We start from the raw sequence: 7,072 nt of genomic DNA, 5'->3' as shown, positions 1-7,072 counted from the left end.
GTTGTAAATATGCTATTTATTTTGCATCGATAACATTTTCTACTAATTGCGGGTCATTAAAGCCTGATTTTATAGAAAAGGCAATGTCCTTTGATAAACAATTAAGTGGAAAGCACCCCTGTAAAGATGGATATATGATAGCTTAATAATTAAATAGGAAAAAGTGAATGACTTCAGCTCTGAACTATCTGGCCCTGAAAGAATGATATCTTGTTATTGTTTTGTTATTTTTAGAAATACAAAACCAAACCAACTTACTGAGTCTTAGTGGAAAAACACTGTGTGTGACTGCAGGATCAGCTCCCTGTCTGATTGATGGTCCTAGTACTCTTCTCTGTCAGTATATCAATCTACAGCTCCTGAACACAAACCCACAAGGTACGTGTCTCCCCCAGCTGTGAACACCCCCAGCAGGCGGGTTGTGGGGTGCTGGGCATTAAGGTTTCCTTTAATATTCAACCTCTCTGTCTTATGTCGATTTTTCAGGTTGGCATCATCGTAGTGATTTAAGTGCAGAGTCCCACCCTGCTATAGGGGGCACACAAGGGCCTATTTCCCTTGGTGTATTTATGTAGAAACACCCTCATCCATGTGACTTGGTGAGGAAATGGGATAAATTGGTTAGGTAAAGTTACAGCTAAATGAAGCTGAATAGTTTAAATGCCAAGACATTTTAATTTTTAACTTTGTCTTATTTTTTTTTCTTGTTCTTTTGGGGTCCTCATTGTACACGTTTGTTACTGAGGCCTTCAGGCTCCTCATTTGACTATTTACTGAATATCTGTTCCCCAAGCTGCTGGGCTTTTTCTACTAGTTGGTTTTTATTTTTCCCCGTCCCCTTTGCCTCTGTGAGATGTTTCAGGCTGTTCCTGCAAACTGTACAGCTGTCCCACTCCAGTCGTGCTCTTGAACCTACTGCTGGCTTTCCAAGCCTTCAACAGTCACCGCCTCTATTAGAGCTCCAGTACCTAGAGGTGAATGCTCACGTTTTAATCTAGTTTGCTCTTCCTTCTGCAGAGGGTTTAATGGGAACAGTGGGCACTCTCCTCCTTGAAAACCCACTTGGACAGAATGGACTCACCCACCAAGGTCTTCGGAATGAAGCAGCCAAGCTGTTTGGCCTTCGCAGCAGAAAACTAAAGCTGTTTCTGAATGAAACTCAGATGGATGGTGAGGAGATTGTAGAACACGCCAAATTTTTGTTTTGTTTGTTTTTCTTTTGTTGAAAGTAGATTTGAATTGCAGATTATGTGTGTGAGAGGTAGTACTAGTATTATGTCTTTTGTTTGTTTGTTTGTTTTCTCCAGAAGTTAGCCATAATATAATCTTTAAAAATATAATATTTAAAAAGATGATTACTTTTTGCTTTAGAAATAATCTAAAAATTATATTGGTATGTTATTAAAAATACATGTTTCTAGAAAAATTAGCATATTTGCAGATCCTAAGTTGTTCTCTAAGAATCAAAATGATCACACTGTTGTAAAATAACAGCTTGAGGGAAACTTATAACACATTGTACCTTCTCCTTTACAGTTTCTAAAACAGGCTCACATGCATTTTCTCAATGAGTTGCGTAAGAATGTGAAGAGCTAGGTCATCAGTTGACATACTCCCCACCCAATAATTCAGAAAACAGACTCAGGACGGTGGCTTGCACAGGCACAGGCCAGTGTCCGCAAGGACATATTCTCTCTCTCATACCCCCTTTTGCATCATCCACTTCTGTGGTATCAGCTTCTATGCTGTCCTGACAACTTCTCTATTGACATCTGAGCCCTCCCCTCTAAGTTCTGGTCTGTAATCCCTATTACACATCGGGCATGTTCACTTTAATGTTGCTGTCAATGGAATCATTTCCCCAAAGTTTCCAGTGGGATCTATTTTTTCTTTTAATAGCCATCCTTGTCACCCCAACTCAAAACCTTCTACCATTCCATGTTTTTATTTAGACAGCCTTATAGCCTGGGATTTATTGGACTTTCTGAATCAGGATTTGTGTTGTTTTCTAGCACTGGTGGAAAACTGTCAGGCCTTATCTTTTCCAGAGTTACCTCTTACCTTTGATTGTTCTGTAGTTTGAATATGATATGCTTAGGTATAAGGCAGTCTTCATTTCTGTTACACTGTTTTGATTTCTAAAATTTCTTTTATTTCCATTCTTTCAGCTGTAATCCCTTATTATCATACAGGGTTCCATGTGATGTCCTGGTAGGGTGTGGAGGGAGGGGAAGTGGGAAGGTGTCTATAGTTTTCTGACTAGGTCTCAGTCTTCAGTGAGCCTGTGGCTCTGGGCTATTGACCTTCACAGGTGTTTCTCAGCTTTTTAATTTTTTTCTCCTTAGGTGAGAAAGGAAAGCTCTAAGGGGCTAGAGTTGGGTATTCCCCTTCCTCTGGGTCAGTTAGGCTCTGGTTTAAAAAAAAAAATTAAAATAATAAAATGTAATTATTCATAAGGAAGGACTTCTGCCATTTTGCAGGGATTCTTTTCTGAAAGTCTTATACCTTTTTTGTCCCTCATTTCCTTCACTCACAGACACCTTTTGTGTTTAGTTGATTTTTTTGTAGTATACTGTTTTGATTCTCTTCTCACTTCCTTTTGTGTATTTTTTAAGGTATTTTCTTAAGTGTTTACCATGGAGATTACAATTGACATTCTAATTTATAACAGTCTCATTTGAATTAATGCCAATTTAACTTTAATAGCGTATAAAAACTCTGCTCCTATTCACCTCTGCCTGTTTATAGTCTTGTCAGAAATTACATCTTTATATATAAATAGAAATATAAATTCTCAATTGTGTTTTATGTGTTTGTCTATTAAATTATGTACAGAACAAAAACTGGAACTACAAACCGAAAATGCAGTAACCATTCGCATAGCTATGAGTCACTGTCTAGCGTCCTTGCATTTCAACTTGAAGGACTCCCTTTACCATTTTTTGGAGGGCAGGTTTAGTAGTAATGAACTCGCTCAGCTTTTTGTTTCTTTCTTTGGGAGTGTTTTAATTACTCCTTAATTTTTGAAAAATAGTTTTGCCAGATAGAGAATTCTGTGTTGATTGTTTTTTCTTATAGCACTTGAAATATGTTATCCCACTGCCTTCTGGCTTCCATGTTTCTGATTAGAAATAGGCTCTTAATCTTACTGAATATCCCTGTAATATTGCTTCTCTTTTGCTGTTTTCAAGATTTGGCCATTATTTCTTCAAATAGTCTTTCTACCCTTTACCTTCTTATCCTTCTGAAACTCCCATAATGTTGGTCCACTTGACTGGGTGATTTCAGATGTCCTACCTTGAAGCTCACTGATTCTTCTGCCTGCTCAAATATGCTAGTTAGCCCCTCTAGTGAATTTATTTCGGTTATAGTACTTTTCAACTCCAGAATCTCTATTTGGTTCTTTTGTATAGTTTCTCTTCATTGATATTCTTAATTTGCTGATACTTGTTTCCATGGTTTTCTTTAATTCTTTGTCTGTGGCTTCCACTGGTCTGTGGTTTTTCCATGTAAGAGAGTTGCTTTAGAGTGTTTGCAAGTTCAAGTATTTGCACTTCTTCAGGGACAGATTCTATCAATTTATTTTTTCTTGTGAGTGGTCCGTACATCCCTGTTTTCTTTGTATGCCTTGTGATCTGTTGTTGTTGTTGCTGTTGAAAACCGGACATTTGAATACTATACTGTGGTAATCCTGGAAATCAGTTTCTCCTCCCCACCCCCCACCCTCCACCCCCTAGGATTTGCTGGTTTTGATTTTTGAAGGCTGTAATCATTCATTTGTTTTGTGACTTTTCCAAACTATTTTTTGCAAAGACTGTATTCCTGCTTGTCAGTAGTCACTGAAGTCTCTGTTCCTTTCGCTTGTATCCAGCTACTGTTTGACAGAGAAATTTTTGACCGCCAGGAGCTAAAAGTTTAAAAACAAAATACCCACCTCTCCCAATCTGCGGACTGGCTCTTTGCAGGGGCACTCCATCAGCACAGCCAGGCTATTTACAACTCTGCCTCCGCCTTCACGTCCTGTTGGCACTGAGCCTGAGGAGCAGCCAGATTTGGCCAGTAAAGCCTTTACTTTTTTCAGTATTGAAAGCTTTGGGTCTTCTCGGGTCTTTTCTGTACATGCATCCTGGCCTGAGCGATTTTTAATCTCCTAATTGTCCACAGAAACCCTCCTGCTTCCCCCCCCAGGCCTTAAGCAGTCGATGTATGTTTCAGTCATAATCTTTTGCCCACACAGCTGTTAGCTTTTTGTTTGCCTTACAATGTTTTCAAGCAACACCTACCACATTCTGCCCTGAGTGAGTTCTAAGTTAGGCAAAACAGAGACAAGCACCTTATGTAAGCCTTTCAGGTATCCCTCAGGCAGGGTAGAATAGTAACACAGTATTGTCGCTCTGTTCCTCCTGGAACTAGGTGCCAGGGTCCCATGCTGGGAACATGGACTGCTGTCTTTAAGCCCACCGCCAAGCTAGGAGGGAGCTTGACACCCAAGCTGGTATCCCTAGCCTCATTTTCACTGTAATTTTCCTCTGAAAATTATCTTTCATAAAATGTTAATAATTTGGTAAATTAGAAGGATAACATAAGGCTTATAGTTTTAAAAACTCACTGATGCCTTCTTGCTTATTCCACTAGATTCTAAATATCATCTCCAGATCCTGTAGTTATCTATTAAGAAGGCAGCATTGAGAGTATTTTTACAGTCAGGATTCCTACTAGGACAGAACCCATTTCTGGAGAAAGTTGACCCTTTCCTTTGAATTCAGATCTAACTAGAAGCAAAATGCCCCACGGTGGGCAAATAACTTAAAAAAAATTTTTTTTCTCATTCCCTCCTCCTTTTTGAGTTTTCATATATTCAACTGTGTTTGCTTTATACTTTGGATACTCAAATTTTTTATCTTTGGACATATTGGCTCCAATATTCTTTGACATGAGCCCTTCAGTCTTTTGAAAAGATCTTGTTTTCTGGCATCACAGGATGTCCTGGTCTTACCATGTACTCTTCCTTCCCCAGATCTGGAAATGGCTGTTCTTCCTGTTACAGGAAGTTAATATTTGCAAACCATAAATCTGGGCTACTGGCATGGCTTTATGTCTAGGCCTTTGCTGTAAACATAGGAAATATCTGTTTGGTGGTATAGAGCTAGGGGATATGGAGACATCTTGGGCAATACCGAGTTAGTTAGGTTGAGGGCGCAGTCCTCCATAAGTCTGACCAAGACTTCTAACCCCATCTAGAAGAGGTTAGGGTCCAACTACAGCCTCAAAGGGAAGGATCCACACAAGGCCACTGTCACTTCTGGTGCTAACGGCAAATTCGGAGGGTTTTTCAACACCACTGTCAGTTTTGATCATTTGCCAGCAGGTTTCGCAGAACTTAGTGTGAGCTATTGCATTCACAACTACAGTTATTACAGGGGAAGGATAAAATGTAGAACAGGCAAAGGAATAGATATGCAGGGCCAAATCTGAGAAGGGTACAAACACAGAGCTTCAGTTGTCTTCTCCCCAAGGAGTCATGGGCAGTCCAGGAGTCCTGGCCCCAATGCATGTCAGTATGTACAGTGTGTTACCAACCAGAGAAGCTTGCCTGAGCCTTGGCATCCCTTTTGTATTGAGCCCTCATTATGTAGGCATGATTGAGTCATTGCACATGTGATTGATCTTACTCCTACCCTGAATCATATGGTTGGTCTCATCTCATTAGCATTAACTATCAGGTGTGATCAAGGGCCCACTACAAATAACAGAAGACACTACTATCACTCAGGAAATTTCATGGGTTTAGAGGTTTCCCAGGAGCTGGGACAAAGGTCACACCTCTCTAAGGTGAGGCCAAATTCATTGCTACTTGGGCAGTTAATGTTTTTTAAATATTTATCCAGAATTGGTAGAAATTTTTTTTTAACTTTCTTCTATTCCAGAAATTACAGAAGAAATCCCCATGAAGACTTTGAACACGAAGACTGTGTATGTTTCTATATTACCGACAACAGCTGACTTCTAACATTCAGTTATCAGTGTGGTCAGTCAGCCTTTTCCTGGCATGTACCTGTCCCTACACACACACACACACACACACACCCAGTGAAGATATTTCCTTCAGGTGCATGTACAAGTGTAATATGCCAGTTTTGGTCTGAATATGAAATGGGATTGATTCAACAAGTGGCTTGAGACCTCACAGTAATATTCACACTTAACCTAAACTCCTATGCAGTCATGTTTGATGGAGGTTACAACGTCACCTCAGTACTACAGAGTTCATTTCTATACTTGAATTCTTAAGTATAGAAATATAGAAGGTAGAAGTGATTAAATGGCATGCTATATATAATTCTATGGTGTTTTAAAACTTAAATTTGAGACCTCTTGAAGGAATGGACACTGTTATATATATTTCTGCTACCTGGATTTTCCTGGGTAATTTGATGGAATGGTTTGCTTCAGTAAATCAAAACAATAAACATGCTTTCTCTCAGACAATAAATGTGTTAAAAGTAGTTCATTCTCTCATAATTTCATGGAACTTGAAATTCATAATCTTTAAAGAACATAAAAAGTTAATAGTGACTTTCGTATTAAGACAGTGGACTAAAACATCTCATTTTACTTCTTCCCAAAACCCTGTGTGGCAAAGAAGCAGGTGCCAAGACAAAATTAAATGTGCAAGAATTCACTGGGGGAAATATACGTGAGGAGTAATGGGGAGGAGCAAGCATAGAGAGAGGGAGCCGGTAGACTACAATTTAGATCTGGCACCTGGGAAAAGATAAGAGGAAGATTAATTAGAAACAGCCCTAGACTGCAGTGCAACTTGCATAAAATCTTGATCAGGTCAATCAGGAGTTCCCAGGCAAGGATTCCTTTTAGAAAGAGCCCAGAGTTGGGTAGAAATGACCTGTCCTTGTACTGCTGCATTGCTTAATCAGTGGCTTGGAGCAGCCCCAGGCAGGTGTGGTCTCAGCACAGATGCCTCAGTGGATCTGAACGTGTAGTGCCTGGAAGCTGTCAACCAGCTACGCTCCTTGCATCAGGTTCTCCTGAGGGGAAATCTGCATGGTGCATC

At 39.7% G+C, this 7,072-nt stretch overlaps 1 long non-coding RNA gene across 1 annotated transcript; it reads left to right on the top strand.

The window, feature by feature from the left end:
- The first annotated feature begins 204 nt into the window (after nucleotides 1–204).
- Nucleotides 205–6,506, top strand: LOC109378620 (uncharacterized). The gene is made up of 3 exons (XR_002123030.1): nucleotides 205–378; nucleotides 1,018–1,170; nucleotides 5,928–6,506. It is a non-coding gene; the product is annotated as an uncharacterized LOC109378620 (long non-coding RNA).
- The last annotated feature ends 566 nt before the right edge of the window (nucleotides 6,507–7,072 follow it).

Source organism: Hipposideros armiger, unplaced genomic scaffold, assembly GCF_001890085.2.
Source record: "Hipposideros armiger isolate ML-2016 unplaced genomic scaffold, ASM189008v1 scaffold_2276, whole genome shotgun sequence".
NCBI classification, from domain to species: Eukaryota; Metazoa; Chordata; class Mammalia; order Chiroptera; family Hipposideridae; genus Hipposideros; species Hipposideros armiger.
Note: the sequence above shows the minus strand (reverse complement) of the source record. Positions and strands in the feature narration are given on the sequence as shown.